Below are 19,821 nucleotides of genomic sequence, written 5' to 3' on the forward strand. Positions count from 1 at the left end.
CTCACATATGAATGGTAACATCCAAATTATATCACAGTAATTTACCAAGTGTGTTCTTTCACTAACAGCAAATAAGTGCTTATTTGCCAATGCAGTTTACCGTTACCACCATTTCTAGTGTGTATTATCACTGAAAATGGCTCACCAGTAAAAAAAGGTTAGCTGACTTGGGTAACACACATTTACAAAAAGTTTGAGGATTTGCCTGTCTAGTTGTTTTCTAGTTCACAGGTTTATAATCCTCATCTGACCAAACAAGGCAAATGGCTACTAAGTCTGCAGCTTACCTTCACAGATATTACTATACTATAAACCTCTGTTAAACATGTTATGGAGTAGTGTGTGTGCCTTCATCATACTCAGCCTCTCTCTGCTGATGCCATCTTTCCTGACCAGGAGAAACAAGAGAACCCTTTCTATTGGCACCACCCCAATAACTTACACTGTAAATAGCAACTGTTCAAAGCTCCAAGGGTGCACCCACCAGGTCCAGGAGGCAGCTAAGGGTTTCGACTTTCAAGTATGGTGACCATCTCCTGCCCTACAGAGTGACATTTTCCATTACAACAATAATTATAATCTACGCATTGCAAAACTCCAAAAGATACCACTCTTAGTAGATCTCATGTGTTCCGTCTTCCACAAGACATAACCGGAAGAATTAAGGGTTAGAGGATGTGACATATAAATTCTTGCTATTGTTTACAGTTTACACAATGAGATTGAGAAAACGAGGTGAATCGGAACCATTGCTGAAAATCACTAAAGACAGTTAAAGACACAAAACAACTTTTAATGAACACTTTAAAATCAAAAACCTGTGTGTTTAAAGTGTGCAATAAAGGTTGTTCTATGTCTTTCGGATTCACCTAGTTTTCTCATTGGTCTGTTTTGGGAATATTGGATTTATTGTGTGCAGCATGTTTAGTTTTCTGTTTACAGTTTACACACACAGGTTTGGCAGTGTAGTCTAAAGTATAGTGCTTGCGTTCAATGAAGGGGTGGGACTTTTCTGCAAATGTCACTCAATTAGCTTCTCTCAAAGTGTGTGCAAAAACAAAATCCGGAAAGCAATGTGATCTGATGTGAACCTGTGACAGAACTAGGTAACATGACAGCAATATTTAAATGTAGGAGACTATCCTGGAAAGCAAACTGCTAATGCTAACATCTGTTCTCTGTCAGGGAGGGGGAGCTACTACGGGGTTCGATTTTCGGGGCTTCTTGTGTAGTAACCAACTTTAGTTAGTATAACATGCCATTCTTCCCTGCGGACTTGTTTTGTGCAGTCATAGGTTTGACTCCATATGGGAAGATATGGCATGTTATTGCAGTAATTATTTTGAGAGTGTGTCTGTGCATTTATTTAACACAGATACTTAGCTTATGATAAGTGGGTAAACTAGCATATCATTTGGAATGCCCAAGAGTGTAAATGGTGTCTCGCAGGTCTCGTCTGTCACTTCTCCTTTGGAAGAATTTTTGCATAGTTTAATTTGTTCAAATATGAGGCTTTCATTTGTGAAACCCTAGACTGTTTAGGGTTGAACTAGACTCTTAGAATAACAGCCAGCACATAAAACAAAAAAACAAACAAGAACTTCTCTTCCTCTCAAAAAAAAAAAAAAGTACTCCTACAAGTTGTGGGCAGGCCTGTGGCCATAAACAAAATTGTGGTTTGAAGAGGCCTCTTGGGAATTCATGGCACCCCATTGTGTTAGCCTCAAAACTGGGAAATTCCAAGGAATTTTGGTATGACTGAGACGTACGATTACAATTATAAGTTCCCATATTTGAAACCTGATTTACACATATATGTTTATTGCTTTCTAATACAGTTTTAATATTGCTAACACACTTGTAAGTGGTCTGTCCTCAACTATTTTAGTTAAATTTTTATTTCCTAGTAGGATCCTCCAATTATCCGATACTATATTTTTTATACTAAACATTCTTTGATATGGGCAAAGGAAAGGCTGTAATGTACTTGTGATTATCATGTCTACTCGTGTTTGTTTCACTTACCATCATCTTACTGTTATCTTCAATCATACTATTTAATAACGGTTTGGCTTTGTTTCTTCTCAAAATTAAAACTTCTTCTATGATTAGTGATGGAAAGTTACTATTATAGCCTCTTCTATGATTAGTGATAGAAACTTACTGTCATAGCCTCTATCTAAAAGAATCCCTTTTAACTGTTCTACATCATTCAGAAAAAATCACTTTTGTTGCTAGCTAACCTACTCAGCCTGATGAACTGTCACTTAATGGCTCCTTTCTTTTATTTGGTTTGCATAGAACAGATTTTTAATAGTTGTTGCCTTGGTCAAGTTACTCTGTTTTAACTATGGTGGTTTTGTGTAAGCAGATTAATAGCCTGGTTGAGAGTCAACTCATTGCCCACTACAGGCATAAAGGAAGGAGAGAACCAAAGAGATACCCTATCATTACGGGAGAAAGAAGAGAGGCCATTAGGGCTTGGAGCTCTGAAACCTTTCTGGTAGAATTAAGGACCACTAGTAGAATGTTTTTTCAAGTACAACATTTTAAAGATGCTGAAGTTGCTGGTTCAAAAGGTGGCTGCGTAAATTTTTCCAAGACAAAGATAATGCCCCAAGGTAGAGGGATAGCCCTCCGAGGAGGGTTCAAAAAAGGACACATTGGAGTAACTGCTTCATCTCAACTCCACAGAGAGGAAATGGATAAGGGCATACAGACAGAAATAGCAGATGTGTGTCTCAGTGTGAACAAGTTCACTCTATAGGGTAGCTTGTGATGATGATGATCCCTGGTGAGATGATGAAGAAAGGGAAGCAATGCTGCCTAAGTTACCAGCAAGATTTTTAGTCTGTCTCTTTGGATCTTTAATGGAACCTTCAGGATTAGTGGTAGTGGAGAGAAGGCATAAAGAAACTTCCACTTACATGAAAAAGAAATCGCTTCTGTCCATACTTCCCAACTGTACCGAATTTCTCGGTAAATACCAGTTTTGAGGGCAAAATATTGGGGTGCCACGAATTTCTGCACGGCCCCTTTAATTTCCGAATTTCCTGGGTTTTTTTCATTTTTTTTACTACTGATGTCATCACGTGCAGGGTGTGCACAATGAGGTCTGCTTCTGCAGCCCGGTCTGTGTGTGCACTGTGCAAAGCACATCTTTCTTCCCTACTCCAGCTGAGCCAGGTAAAAAAAAAATGTATATACCTCAAATGAAGAAAGTCCCATCTGGCTCCTTACGATTCATATCAGCGTACTATATGTGTTTCTTCCAACAATTATGAAATTATAAGAAAAAAGTACTATATTAGCACATGTTAAACTCAAAACAATAGTATACTTTTGAGTGATTTCATGCTTTAATAATCGGATGGTCAATTATCAGATCATTCAATAAACATCTGCACTGTCCTCTACTTCTGATCCTTTAGGAAAGGTTCTAGGTTGTATATGTAAATTGTTGGCTAAACTTCAAAATTCTTATCCCTGCTTCACTGCATTCTTCAAAAACGGCTAGTCACATCACAGCAAAAACACTGGCTCTTAATATTATGGCTTCTGAAGACTGGATCTCAGTCATCAACCCATGACTACTGGCTCATTATAAACCTTAGTCAACTAGTAAAGATATACAAAATGTCTATGCAATCAAGATTTGGAAAACGCTAACAAAAATGGATTTCTTTTCAGTGCTGGTATGACTGTAGAAATTCTTTTGTTACTGACTGTCACATGCTATGAACACAGCTTAATCGATACACATTCTCACTTCTCCCGGTAAACTATATGGAACCGCCTACTGACTAGAACTGATGCATTTGTGGTGCAATCAAACTTAGATTGAGAGGCACTGTACCAATGGCGAGCTCGCTAACAGGGCACTGTGAACAAGTGTATCCAGAAAATTAGGTCCTTGACATAACATTACGTAACGTAAGGTAATTCTGTGATTCTGTGGTTTCTAGTAGTTCGTTAAGTAGCAAAAGAATTTAAACAGTTTCTTCCTTTGGCTGGTTAGTGGTTGCAGTTTCAACCCAAAACATGAAGCTAGAAGATGACCAAGTGGGCACTGCTGATAGGGTTCTTTCCTATGAAAATCTGGTGCATGTAGTTACTGGAGCTGCGGTGAGTGTGGAATAGTGTGGGCCATTACATGCATAGCTGTCTGAAACATAGCACAACACGATTGGTTCATGCTTTTTATTTACAAATATTTGTGGAGTCGGGGATAGTGGTGTCAGAAGAAGACAGTCACCCGTATGTTCCTTGAATTGCATGTGGAATGTACACAGGCAACCAGTGGGCCCATCAGTCTCAACGCATGTAAGACTTTGTGTCAAACTTTTCTGCATTTTAGACTGTGACAGCTTGCTGATGTGTTGTGCTCCGACATATAACATTTTCCTTTCCTCGCTCATTTTTTGTTACGTTTTTGAGACAAAGCACTTAAAATAGTGCAACTTTGGGAGATCAATTATGGCATTTATTTATAGCTGTGCTGCTACTGAAATTAATAAATCCTTTAGAATGCAGTATTCTTATATATTACGGGGCTATTGGTGAACAACATGAAACGCAAGTCTGATATCAGTGCATCTAAAACCAAATTGAGCTATCTGGCTTCCTGAAATCAAATTACAACTGTCACAGACAGTAATGTTTTAAAATAAATAAGTCTGCACTTAGTTAAGCCTGTAAATAAGTCTACCAGTTTAACCACAGCTTCTTCTTTTATTTATATGATTGCTGGCAGGAAGCTTTACTTGTGCATGTATTTATACTAACAGCAGCTTCTTTTATTTATATGATTGCAGGCACGAGGCTTTACTTGTATGTGTATTTCTATTAACAGCAGTTTCTTCTTTTATTTATATGATTGCAGGCAGGAGACTTTACTTGTGTATTTATATTAACAACAGCTGAGCTTCTTTTACTTATATGATTGCAGGCAGGAGGCTTTACTTGTGTGTGTATTTATATTAACAGCAGCTTCTTGTGCGTGTGTGTGTGGGGCTGGGGCACCGAGGCCATATTTTGGTTGTCTGTTCTTCAGTTTGCGTTTGAAGGTTGGTATCCCACAATTCCATTGAAGTGGGCGGGGTTACATAATTATGTATGTAAATTTTATGTTAATCAGCATACAGATTTGCACCTATTTTCATGGGCCTTTGTCCGGACTTTGGATCTTTCCAGGTTGAGAGATATGCTTCTGTCATCCAGGTCTGGCAGCAAGGGATCATCGAGGAAAACAGTATGAGCTGTTTGTTGTAAAAGCAGGCAAACAACTATCTGAACAATACCCCATTTGTGAACTACATTCAGGAAGACCTCCCTGTTTATCATTCGTTTGTGAGGGTCTTCTAGGGACCTGCTTAGCAAATCTGTCAGATCATTGTCTGGGGATGCAATATAAACTGGTTGTAGGGACACGTTTGCTTTTATAGCTTAGTCCCAGGCCAGAAGAGCCAGTATGTATAGCTGATAAGACTATGCCCCCCTATACACACCCCCACCACCACATTTGTTTTGATAGCACATGAATGCTGTGTTGTCTATGAACAATCTGAGGGGACCTGGCTCCCACAAGTAAAAAAAAAACTGTAAAGCCTGAATGCGTGCCCTAAATTCAATCAAACTGATGTGTTCATTCCTTTCTTTGCATAACCATTGATCTTGACCTATTAAGGAGTTTGTCCATACACCCCAATCTAGATCTGATGGATCTGTGTACATTTCCTAAGTGGCAGCAATTGGTTTGAATAGTAGTCCTGGATTCATCTGTACAGGAGAGATTCAACAATTTAACTCTCTGTTTTCAGAAAAGGAAGCAACGGAATCTAAGTGCCCAGTGTGTGGTGATGTTGAGACCAGAACAACATTAGGTACCACTGGATCATTCTCATGTGAAGTGCGAAAATATAAAAAAACAGAATCTAGAGATTTTTGAAAGGTATAAAAATGAAATATGGACATGGGAAATAAAGAGAGATCTGACATGGTTCAATATTTATACAAAGGAGAAAACCAAACTGAGCAACACATAAAAAGCAGCCCCAAAGGTATTTGAGCAGAAATACAGGCAAAGGCATTCAGATATGGAAAATGTCACTATGCAAAAAATAAGATCATAAAGAGGGAATGAAGAACAGAAGAGCTGTAAAGTAGAAGTTAAAAAATAGAAGCTGAAGTTACTGAATACCTGCAAAGTGAATGATTTAGTATATAAAGTCTAACACAGGTTATATCACAGCATGCTGGAACAATGAGTCCCCCAAGAAAGGAGAAAGATGAGGAGCAGTAGATATCTGAAGAAGAAATATGGCCAGGGGAAAGAAAAATGAATTTAATATGGGGCAATATGTATGCAAAGGAGTAAGCTAAACTAATCAATACAAAAAAGAACAGCACCAAAGATATTTTAAGAGAAATACAGGCAAAGGAATCCAGATATGGAACATTTTACAATACAAAAAATTAAGAAAACAGAGTAAAAGGAGAATTAGTAATCAAAAAGTTAAAGAAACAGAAACTGAGTTTATGAATTACCTGCAAAGTGAAGGATTTAGTGCAGAAAATCTAACTCTGATAACATCACAGCAGGATAGAGGAAATGGTTCCCCAAATTAAGGAGACACCAGTGGAGCAGGAAACATCTGATCAGTTGCCATATGAAGATACTTTGGAGACTTCCATAGGAAACCAGTACAAAAGTTCAGCTGGAGTTGCACAGCAAGGGAAGAAACAGGAAACTGTGGCAACTCTGAAGCAGTCAGTGTTGTGGAGTGATAGGTCAGTGAGTTCCCATATGAAAGAGCAATGGATGACACAGGATGACAGTGAAGGTAATGTGGCACAGGAAGATGCTCTGGAACTTTCTACAGAATGCCCGCAGAAAATGGAGAACAAAGAACATGTCCTCAGTTTAGAAGAAAATGATCAAAAAGAAGATGCTCTGGAACTTTCTACAGAATGCCCGCAGAAAATGGAGAACAAAGAACGTGTCCTCAGTTTAGAAGAAAATGATCAAAAAGAAGAGTTTAACAGAGATGCACAGACAAATTAAGATCAATGAAAGAAATAGAATACAGAAAGTCAATAAAAACCCAAAAAGTTAGAAGTTTGATAAAACAAATGAACAGCAATTAGGACTGTTCACACAGATTCATGCGCTATAAAAGAAGCAAATAGAATATATTACTGTGCAGCTGAATTAGGAACAGATAAAGGCTTACCACAAAAACAGAAGGCAGAAAGGCAAAGTAAGGGGAGAAATCAAATACCATCATGTTAGTATAGAATAGAGAAAACTATAAAGCAATTAAGACAAGTAGTGTCACTGTTATAAAAGAGGGAACAGAAACAAAAATACTCCGAAAGACAGATACGACAGAAGTAATGCACAGTCTCAGAACAGATAAGGATCTATCGTGCACTATTGCAAATAATCTAAAAATATCAGCACAGGCACAAAAACTTAGAAGATATGCACATAAATATAAAGGAAAAGTACAAAACAAGCAAATTTATTGATGATCCAAAAATTGTTTTTACAGAGAACTGGGAAACAAGGCAAAAGGAATCAAAACACCACCAAAACAATAAAAAAACAGATACATTTTGGAGAAATATCTATGAAGATCCTGTAGAACATAAAGATGCTAAATGGATGAAAGTAGCAAAAGAAAGAATAAGAAGTTCAAATGTACAGGGTATGAAATGGGATGAAGTAACGTCCAAAGAGATTAAAACAATGGTAAGAAGCTCCTAACTGGAAAACCCCAGGCCCAGATGTAGTACCTTACTTAGGGCTAAAAGTATTAACATCCTTACATGAAGATTTAACCCTAAGTAAGATAAGAACTATTTGTATACACACCTCAAAGAGACACCAGCCTGGTTAAAAGGAAAACAATACTCCTACTTAAGAGCAAACCTGCAAGCAATTCTAAAAATTACAGACCAATAACTTACCTTCTGATGACGTATAAACTATACACTGGAAATGATGCCAACAGAGTTTATAGTCATTTAGAAGAAAACTCAATTATGACAAAGCGAAAGGGTAACAAAAGAAAGTCATATGGAAAAAAGGATAATTTGTTGTTAAAGTTATAACAGAGAACTGTAGAAGGGGAAAATCTAAGTATGGTATGGATAGACTTCAAAAAAGCATTTGACAGTATCCCACATTCATGGATAAAAGAGTGCTTAAAATATGTAAGATACACCCTACAGTGATTGATTAACTTTCAGCAACCACGAAGCAGCGGCAAACTACTCTGCAGTTAAGCCATGATAAAGGAAAAGTTATTATTTCAGGGATAAAAATTCAAAGGGGGATATTCCAGGATGACTTCTCATATTTTTTTTGTGGATGATTTAAAACTGTACAGTTCATCAGATGAGGAACTGAAAGCACAACTGCAAGTGGTCAAAACTTTCTAAGATGATATAAGAATGTCATTTGGTCTTGATAAATGTGCAAAAGCAACCTTTAAAGCAGGAAAGTTGCAGCAAGAAGAAATCAGCAGCCTGGGACAGGAATGCGATATAAAAGAATTTGAGCAAGAGGGAGTGTATAAATATTGGGGAAATGATGAAAGATCAACAATGAAACATGAACAAATGCAAATAAAACTTAGTAAGGAATGTTTTAGAAGACTAAAATTAATACTGAAAACAGCACTAGCATCTAGGAAAGAATCCAAGCTATAAACCAATTTGCTCTTCCTGTACTAAACTTACAGTTTTGGAATGACTGACTGACTGGCCCCAAAAGGTGTTGGATTGATTTTACAGGAAAAAAAGAAGGATGCTTCATGCTCGTCAAATTTATTTGTCATTTATTAACAGGGTTAGTCCAACTGAGCCAGTGGCCCGTTTTCAGTGGAGACCCTAGGAGAAAAGCTCCAGACAATTATTACAATGTCAAAAAAAGAAAAACATCTGACAATGAAGTTTTATGCAAACATTACAATAATGTGCTTTACATGAGAACATTAGAAATTTACAAAAGGCCTGAGAATGAAGTTGACAAACATTACAATGCAGTACAAAACTTAAGCTTTTTTTTTTTAAATCAACAAAAATAGAAAGAGATGCAAATGAGATAGGACACTTGCAACAGGTGGGTGTTAAAAGTGTGAGAGGTAGTAAGGTGGGATTTAAGTGGGATCTAAGTGGGATCATTGCAGTGACAGGTGTTGGCATTTAGGAGAAAAGTTTTAAGTTCGAATTTAGAGAGATTTATGTTAAAAATGATTTGGATGTTAAGGGGGAGTTTGTTCCATGCATGGGAAATACTATATTTGTAAAGAAGTTTAGAAATGTTTTTGTTGCGTCTATATTACATAATCGAACTTTTAAAAGTTTGATCATCATATGGTCAACAACATATGATCGAACTTTTAAAAGTTCGAAAATGTAATAAAAAAAATTAACCAAAGAAAAAACCTACCTGAACTGTTTAAGCAGGGAGACAAGCCCCATTGCGCACCCCACACTGGGGGCTGTGCCCCCCACTCTTTAAATATACCAACTCCGAGATCGTACTAAAGTGCAGAATGGGAAATCTTCCCATTCTGCACTGTACGGAGATCTCCGTTGAAATGCTGAAACGTTTAAAAGTTCGATCATATGGTGTCGACCATATGATGTTTGAACTTTTAAAAGCTCAACAACGTGATATAGACCAGTTTTTGTTTGGTTTATAGGTGTCCAGAAGGAGCTGGTTGGAGCTGCGAAGAGTTCTGGGAGGGGTATAATGTGAAATTAGTGAGGATTGAGCAGGACAGGAAAGGGGTTTTAAGAGTACAGTATGACTCATTTGCAACTTGGAGTGAAGCAGGTGCTGGTGGAAGTCAAGCCACTGGAGTTGTTTTAGTGCATGGCAGTGATGAGATTTGTAGGGTTGGTTACTAACAAATCTTGCAACACTATAGTATGATTGACAGTTTAGCCAAAAGGGTAGATCGCAGATGTGAAAAGATGGGAGAGGCATAAAGTATACGAGGAAGGAGGGAGGTCTGAGCTCGTTTCTACCTAGAGTTAGCGGCTAGGTATTTTTTATGTCTGTAGAGTAGGCTGAGTTTTTGATTGGTCTTTTTGATTCAGTTCTGAATATGGGTATCAAAATTTTAACTGGTCATCAATAACAACACCAAGCAGTTTAGTATGTGGGTCAGGGTGTATGATGGTACTGTCAAGAGAAGAAATGGTGAAGGTTGTTTTGCGGTTAGAGAGGGTTTTGTTTTTGGGGGGGGGGGAGCAGTAGCTTTTTTTGGGGGGATTTAGAATTAGTTGGTTGTCGGTTAGCCATTTTTCTACCGATAGGAAGCTATGTTGAGTAGTAGAAAGGAGGTTACAGAAACTGTCAGAAGAGGTAATAAGGGTAGAGTCATCTGCATATTGTGTCAGGGAAGATGCTGTATAGGAAGCATGCAGTTGGTTTGTGAAAATATTAAAGAGTAAAGAGCCAAGAATTGAGCCTTGGGGCATCCCAGTTTGTACTGGTAAGCAAGGGAACAGCTAGCCTGCTATCTTACTGATTGTTGTCTATTAGTGAGTTAGCTAGTGAACCATTTAATAGTAGAGGAAGATAAGTTGAGTTGTGCCAGTTTATTGAGAAGTTTGCAGTGTGATACAGTACTGAAGGCTTTAGAAAGGTCAAGAAAGAGGCAAGAAACCAGTAAATTTCTGTTCATGGCTTTGGCAACAGTTTGAGTAAAGGACAGTGGAGCAGTAGATGTATTATGATGGGGTCTGAAGCCATATTGTGTAGGAGTTACAAGGTTATTATCTAGAAGGTGCTTAAGTGGTCTGTGAATGGATTTTTTAGATAGCGCAGAGAGGACAGCGAGGACAGCTACAGGTCTGTAGTTGGATGGTTCATTGCTGTTGCCTCCCTGGTGTAGTGGAGTGAGAAAGAATGATTTCCATGTATCTGTGATAGTGGATTCTTGAATAGATCGACTGATCAGGATAGATACAGGGTACGCTATTGAGTGAGTGGCTAACTTAAGAAAGAAGGGGGAAGGTTGACAGAAGAAGGGGAGCATGGCTTCAGCTTAAGCAGGAGTGATTTGAGGTCAGATGCCGTGGTGGGGTTGAGTGTGAAACAGGGAGTATTGGTGAAATGTGGACTGGGGTGTGTGTGGGTTTATTGTTGTGGCCATTCTGGGTGAGTTTGTGAATAGATTCCATGAGGTATGAATTTAGAAGAGTGGCAGTTTCAAGTGGAGGTTTTGTCAGAGTAGAAGGGTTGCCTGGGTGCAGGATCATATTAATAGAGTGCCAGAAGTTTGGGGGGTTAGACTTATGGGCGAGTTGGGCATTGGAGTAGAATTTTTTCTCATCTGTATTGATATGTTTTTTCAGCCAGACTATATAGTTGTTTACAGGTTTGGAGAAGAGAAGGTGATTTAGTTTTATTCCATTATTTCCAGGTGCTCTCTCTTTTTCATACGAGTGAGTATATCTTTTGAGAGCCAGGAGGTGTGGGTTGTTTTGATTCTTACTTTTCTTAGTTGCCAGAGAGTAGAGGATGGAGAGAAGTGCGACTGAAATGGGATGCGTTTCAGAATTGACCAGTCTATAGAGTTCAGCATGTGATTAAAGGTCTCACTGTTAAAAGTGGAGAGATTGTGACAATCTTTATACAGATGGTATTTAGGTATCTGAACAGCGTGCCTAAGAACTTGGATAGGAAGGTGGTCGCTAAGGGAGTCTAGTACGGTAGTAGGGTTCTGATACAGGTTAGGGTCAGTTGTTAGGATCCAGTCAAGAGTAAAGCTACTATTACTGTTTTTGTTGAATCGAGTAGGTGTAGTAAGTAGCTGATGAAAGCCATGTAGGTTGATGGTGAAAGACGGGCTGGTTGTAGATAGGAGAAGTTAACATAGACTGGCTAAAACTAACAGAATGGTTTCATAGCTGATATTAAGGGACAGCGATGAGAGTATGGATTCGAGGATGGGAATGTTATTACCTGGTGGGATACAGACAGCAGCCAAGGAAAATTTATTTTGTGGGTTAAGGTGACAGTTTAGGATAAGTAGTTCGGCGGGGTGGAAATTTGGATGGGTTATGGGTAGGCGGGACAGACTGAGGTGTTTAGAGTACATAATGCCAAATCCACCACCTTTTCTAACCATTCTGTCATGCCAGTAGATATTGTAATGGGGGGGTTCAGAGTTTAAGATGTGGGGCTTTAACCATTTTTCATATAGGGTTAGGATGTGTGCTGAATGGAGAGTAATCCAGGAGTGTAGTTCTGTGGTTTTATTCAGGAGGCTCTGTATGTTAATTGAGTATATACCAAAATGTTTTGGACTGGGGGGGTGTTGAGGATGGTGGAGGAAGTTGTAGGGGAAGCAGGACCTGGATTGGGGTGGATAGCCCCATCGGTTAGAAGGGTGTTTGGGATCGGGGGTGATTTGGAGTGGTACTGGTAGTGGTTGCGACATAAGTTTTTTAGCTTTAGCCTAGGTGGTAAGGGAGCGTGTGCTAAGACTTTGTGGTTGTGAAGTTGGAGGGGAGATGGTGAGATACAGCATGTGCAGGATGTTTCTTTTTGTTGAATACAGGGTGTAATAGTAGTTGGAGTTTGGAAGTCGTGGAGCTGTGATTGGTAGGAGGTGAGTGAAATGAAGTAAAGTCTGTCTATGATTTTTAAAAGTCATTGTATGCTAAGACTACGTATTCTCCATTCTGAAGTATGGGCCTCCTCAAAACTGATTACATGTAAAGATCTGCAGTCATAGGGCTGCATACATACCTGCTGACCTCACAAGATCCAAATGTAGTGAAAGTTTAAGACATGAAAATAAGATGACTTCCATGCTTACTTTAGTAGAAGCATATTGGTGTCAAGCGGGAATGGAAATCGAACCAGAAATAGATAAAAATTAGGCAGCAACTGAAAGGGCAAAAAAACAAAAGAAAGAACATAAGGTCAAGGATTAGACGAGAAGGCAAGAAATGTGGAAAATGCATAAATATAGCTGAAGTATAGAAAACTTGGAACAACCTCAGGTTGATCAGGACTGAATGCAGGAATGGTTAAGGAGAGGTGAATTTAAACCAAAAAATGAAAGGTTAATATTGGTGACCCGAGATAGTGGACTACATACACATTGGTTTACAAAGTCCATTGAACACATGGGAGAAACAGACAAATGTAGGTTTTGATGAACAGAATTGGAAACTGTCGCAAATCTCACTGCTGGTTATAATATTCTAATGGTAGAAGGACTGTATACTGACAGGCATAATAATGTGGCAAGACTGCTGCCATTGGGGATTGTGCAAACATTATAATATTGAAGTAGCTATAAAACATTGGAAACATGAACCACAATGCATTATAGAAAATGAAGTTTATATCACATGGGATCACCCATTACCAACAGTTCAAAAAATAGATGTGAGAAATACAGATAGAATTGGTCCACGAAAAGAAGACAAAAGTAGCACTGACCATTGAAATTGCTACACCCAGTGACTACAGTATCTTAAGTACAGAGACACACAGTCATAAATAACAGGATTTTCAGGCAGAAACGAGGGCAATGTGGAATAGGAGCAACGGGTCTTATAAAAAATAATTTACAGTCATAGGTTACTTGTATGTGTAACTCTATATGAATTGCAAGAGTCGTCAATACTGGGCACAATGCGGGTGCTGTGAAGAGCACTTCTGGCTAACAAAGATTGAAACAATACTAACTTCATGAACTTTTACTTTGATTTAGGAATGGGGTCCATTCATATCATGGTGATTACAAACTCAAAAGACTTGAAGAAATTTAAAAAGAGGTTTGACATAGGGAATCATGGGGACAAAATCTGCCATGAAACCCAGGGCCCTCAGAATTTCCTTTGCAGGACAAGACTGAAGAGGAATGTGGGACTAAAAGTACAAGGATAGAGTCTGCACCTTCTCTAATGACAGAAAGCAAGCGTGTGACGTGTCCTGCCTGCAATCCAGAAATACTAGATCCTGTGTACAGGGTCAAGACTGACTTTTTTTTTTTTTTTTTTTTTGAGTGATCATCTAACTCAGATCTGCAGTAGAGAGAAAGAGATAGTGAAGTTGAGATGCTTTAACATGTTTTCCTGACAGGTTGCCTGTTGCCTATACAAAGGTCATCTATGCATGGAAATATTTGAATTCCCAGAGTCCTGCAGAAGGCGGCAGTTGGAGTTAGGCACTTTGTAAAAACCCTGGGGGCAGTGGATTACCCAAAGGCTTGGAGCTGGGCACTTTGTAAAAACCCTGGGGGCAGTGGATTACCCAAAGGCTAAAACAGACAACTGAAAGCATAATAAACAGGTCAAGAAGCTGAGGAACGCACTGTAAGAAAGGTGAATGCGAATGCAAAGGTAAGCATTCTTCGGCTACAAGGATACCAGAAATGACTAAGATAAGATTAAGGGTGGAATAGTTTGAAGGGAAAGCATTTAATAAAGAAGGTACCTTCAGAAAGGTATTCAGGTGTGACAAGTCCAGAATGGGTCTCCAGTCTCCTTTTCAGAGTAGCAGAAAACACCTGGAACAGAAGACTTTTCCTTGATGGAGGGGGTGGCACAGATTCTATGGTACTTTGATCACAAAGACCTTGTAAAATGGGGGGGGGACGTGGACGGTAGACTTGGTTGGCAGGAGGTGGTGGAATACCTTTGAAGGCTGGAATTTCCAAGTCATATTCTAGCCTTGTTGAATAACAGAAAGAACACACCTGTCTGAAGTGATGAGGAGTTAAGCTGAAGAAAGAGGTTAGCCTTTTTCACAGGAGAAGGGAAAACTAAGGGGGGGGGGCAGAAAGTAGTTAGGCTGATTCATCTGGAAAGGTAGGCTTACCAGTCATGGAGTCTCTCATAGGTTTGCCCTGAAATCTTTTTCTTGGCATTTTCATGCCCTTCTGTGCAGACTGCAAGTCTTTACAAGCAAAAGAAGTGGGCTTAGCTGAACAGTTCCTTTGATACCTGACAATTCATGGAAGAAAACTTTGCTTGAAATTTTGCACTGTTTTTCCTTTCTCCAATAAAAATCTGAAAAGGTCTACCATAGTAGGGCAAATTGTGGGTGTCCCTGTTAAGGGGAGAGTCTAATAGCTTAAGTCTGATATCCTCATGAAGGGACTGAGAATTAAGCCATGCAAATATTCTAATGAAAGGTCCAGTAGCAGCTGCCCTGGAAGAAGTTTCCACAGCATCACAGTTGCACATGATGGTATGTCTGGTCACTTGAGTACCCTGATCCACCACAGAAATACCCTTCTGTTTAACTTCAGAGACCTCTAGGTTAAGCAAAGTTTTGTTCAATTCACCAAGAATAAACAATAGATATTTTGTCATTTGGATAGGATTATTTAATGTCTTGGAGGCCAGAGTGACAGAAGTATACACCTTCTTTCCGTAACTGTCCACAGCCCTACGTTCTCTGTCTGAAGGTAAAATATTAGCAGCAGATAACCATTTATAAAGCTTGCCCTTTGAGACAAACACACACAGGAATCTGAGAAAGGATTTTTATACTGCAATTTTAGATCCATTGGCACTCTAAAAAAACAATCAGGCCTCATAGGGCTTGTGTCCAGATGCAAGATCAAGAAAAGCTTCCAAAACTGGATGAACAGATCCTAGAGTAGAAGCTCCTACCTCCACAAAAATGTAGCATCTCTTCTGCAAATCATAAACTTGCAGTGATTCCCATTCAAAGTGTTGCATTATTTTTGTGTTGGTTTCTCCAAAGGAGATTTCCTCAACAGGAGAGTCAGGGAATAATGTGTCAACTCTGACCACTCTTACAGTTGTGTTCAGCCACAAGACAAAACAAGCACTGAGAGTGGAAGTTCTCATACAGAATCTGAGTACCACAATCACACTTCCTTCTCTTAGCCGACATCTAACAGATTTAAGCACCAAAGTACAAGAACAAGGGAAGGTTCCCCAATGGGGCACTTACCAGAATAAGCGATATTAGATACAACACAAACTATGTGAAGAACCTTGCCATTACTCCATCTGCAGTGATCTCTACAGAGAGCTTTGAAAACTGGTTAACTACTTTCAAGAAACAGAAATTAAAGATTAGCATGGGCTCCAGAGATGTAGCTAGGGAGGGGTGAAAGGGCTGTCATCTCAGGTGCAAAATGTTAAAGGGGTGCAATCATCAGATGCCAATCGGTCTTTAGTGCATTACCAGCATTCAGAATTGAATGTCAGCACATTGTACTTGTGGATAGAAGTGAAGCACTTTACCACTTTGTGTGCGACAAACTGAAGGAAGCTGACGGATACAAATGTAGGAAGCAGTTTACTAACTTGTGAAAATAAGATAGCTTTACTTCCCTGAAATACAAGGTTTTTCTGAAGAGCTTTTTAGAGATGACATTTTTGAAGAGCATCAGATCAGGGAATGGTGCAGGGTGTCAGAAATGCTAACTGTGGTTCTGATGGGCTCAGCTCAACATATCCTTCTAGCTTCACTGGTTATTTGAGGCAACTTAGCAAAAACCTGAAAGCAAGGAGCTATAAAACTTAGTCTTTTAAGTACTACTTCATGTTTTTATGAAAAAAATACAAAGGTTTAAATTTCTACTTTCTATATCTGGTGAGTGGTGATGCAATTACGGCATATAACCTTATGAAAGTACAACAGTCTGACTTCGATACTACAATGCTCAAGTTTTATTTGGTTCATTTTTATGTTACTTTACAATTTGTTTACCAGATAATTGAGCAAAAGACTCTCAACCACAACCCAAACCAAATGGCACAAACAAAAATGTCAGTACAAAGTAGATAATGCTAATATACAACAACAAAGTAAAACTGATTACAAGCTATTTACAATAAGGACAGTTAGTTGTAGAAGTTCAACAATACTGTAGCAGTTACTGCACAATTAAACAAATGAGACTATATATTGTTACATGTAATGAAGCTTTCAACTAGTGTATAAGGAGGAGAGACTATCCCTTTTCCTTGTAGCTTGAATATGCAGATTGCTTCACAAATGATCCTTAAATTTGGTTTTAAGCAATTCTAGGCTGTTTTTACAACACTGTGAACCAAACAAGAATTTCACAAGTATTCACTACTTCTGTAAACACACTTTTACATACAGTAGAGAGAGTCGATTACCCTAACAGTCAATTATCAGAACCGTCCTTCCATAGCTTTCTGGTAGGAAAAATCAAAGTCTGAATATGTAAACATTATACATATTCACTCAAGCATGTTTTTTGAGCTTGTAGCCAGCTCATGTGGGAAAAATATTCTTTATTGTCCACTGGAAATGCTGACTGGTTGGAAAGTGTATTCCTACGTGCCAAATAAAAAAAAAACAATATTTTAGATATTTTTTATCCTGTTAACTAATATGTTTGATTACCCAAACTACCCTAGGTCCCAATTAGTTTGGATAATCAACCCTCTACTGTAGTAAGAAAACTCCTATTGGCAAAGCCATTCTCTTTGGTTCAGGCAAACCTGCTACCACAACTACATATCCCCACCCCCTTGCAGTGAAGCAGCTGAGCTCCTGCAATAGATTTCTCACAGCAAAAGTTCTCACATTAGTAGAGCATGCCAGCTGCTCTTGCTCTGGCCACCATGCTAAATTAATGATATACTTTTATTAATCAACGTGTCTTGGTAAATACTTTGAAACTTAAATGCCAGTGTGTTTTAGCTTCAGGCATTTTGTCTGGAGATTCTTCAGCAATAATGGGAGGAAAACAATATCCAGTTTGTTTGCTAGTAGAAAGTAATATTATAATAACTTAAAAATCGTCTAATATACCTTAGTCTGCAGCCTTCTCTGCTGCACTGTGCTTTGCTGTCAGGCCACACAGTGATTCAGTCCGCGTCACTGTGCTCTCCTGTCATGCCACAGAATCATTCACTTGGTGTCTCTGTGCTCCACTGTGATGTCACACAGTGATTCAGTCAGTGTCACTCTGGCCTACTGTTGGGCCACACACTGATTCGGTCTGTGTCACTGTGTTCTACCATCATGCCATACAGTGATTCACTATGTGGCACTGGTGTGTACAGTACATTTCTGTACACTATGCGTTCTTGTGTGCAATTCAAATGCACAAGCTTTGTTCTATGCACCAAACAGCATTATGAGCATCCACATATACAAGGTGACATACTAAAGATAGTGTGCAGAATATGGTGGCACCAGTTTGAAGATTTGCATGATTTTCTGCAGAAAGAATCATATGATAAACAACAAAAGACCAAGCGATGATTCTTTTTGAAGTGATTTTTTTTAATTAGTACTAATTATTCAATCTGTGACAATAGAGTATTATAAAAGGCTGGGTTAGGGTTTTGGATTTTGTTCTGAGGAAGCCCCTTGCAACTTTAGGGGAAGAAAGTGCTCAACGTGGATATTTTTTAATAAAGCTGAAGCCCCTTGCAACTTTAGGGGAAGAAAGTGCTCAACATGGATATTTGTTAATAAAGCTGTTTGTTTTCCTTCACTGTGGTTGCTCTGGATATACACAACTTCTTACCACCTATAAAAATATCCAGCATCCATCTGCCTGTCCAGCACTAAAACACATTCTACACAATTTACTGTTTAGGGATTGTAAAATTAAGAGACAAAGGATATTAACCTGGTATGTGACATCAGCAGAACTTGCTGGAGAGACAGATTTTTCTCACAGAGGTTGCCCCACCTTTGGAACAAGCTTCCTATTCATGTTAAATAAAGCCCCTCGTTGGTCCTATTTAAGGATAATTTGGATGATTGGATGGGTAACCAGAAATTCACCCCGGGGGTTCCACCTGTGTCCCTCTAGAACAGAGACAACAGGTGCTGATTTTAGTGTCTGCTTGAACTAGACATCCTTGGGAACACGGGTTGAAATTAACTAGGGTTGTAAGGACACTGGGAACATTACCCTAGTAACCTCCTATGATCCTGTAAGAATGAAAGCCAAGTGTGTGTGTGTCTGCACTTGTGTGCATATAAAAAAACAAACTACCCGCTAAAGAGCACTTTCTTGTTTAGGGAGCGTAACATGAAATAAAAAGTCAAATTAAAAGAAAGAAACAGAAAATTGTGGCAGTGTGTATATGCCTGCATTTGTGGTTTGTGTATGCATCTGCAAATGTTAGCGAGATAGAGACTGAGAGAGGGCAACTGAAGGGGTGTAAACGGCAACAGAGAGTCCATCAGCGGCATCAAAAGAAAAACATCTCTAAAGTATGGTATAATTGAATAAGTGAAATGCTTAGTGTTTTTGTGTGGATGTGTGCGCGTGTACATGTGAGAGACAGAAAGGGAGGGATTGAGAAAGAAAGAGAAAAAAAGGACAGAACAGACACAGCACTGACTGCAACAGGAAATCCATCATCATTTGATCTGGCATTACTTGCTGACTTAAATCTTCACTGATTTTCATCAATTAAAGCGGCACATTCTAGGTTGCAAAATTACGGACTGCAAAGGGGTGGGCGGCTGCAAGGCCTTGCACTCAATTTTTTTTCAATTTTTTTTTTAACGACACATTTGAGGATGTATCCACTATTTGAATACTTAAACTGCGCACGCATGTGTGCGTCCATTTAGATAGCTATATTTCTGATTTAAAATATTTCTTTCAAAAACGTACACTCTACAGCAAGTTTGAAACATTAGATGAAGGAACTATTTTACATAAAACACATATAAAATATATATTAATAAAAAAAAAATAAAGAAATAAAAAAATACAACATATAGCCCATTCTCTAAACATAGCAATGCCCTTGACGGACTTTGTGTGTTATTGTGTAAATAATGCCCTTCCAGGG

This window comes from Protopterus annectens, chromosome 15.part0 (genome assembly GCF_019279795.1).
Source record: "Protopterus annectens isolate FY-2018-M chromosome 15.part0, PAN1.0, whole genome shotgun sequence".
In the NCBI taxonomy this organism is placed as follows: domain Eukaryota; kingdom Metazoa; phylum Chordata; order Ceratodontiformes; family Protopteridae; genus Protopterus; species Protopterus annectens.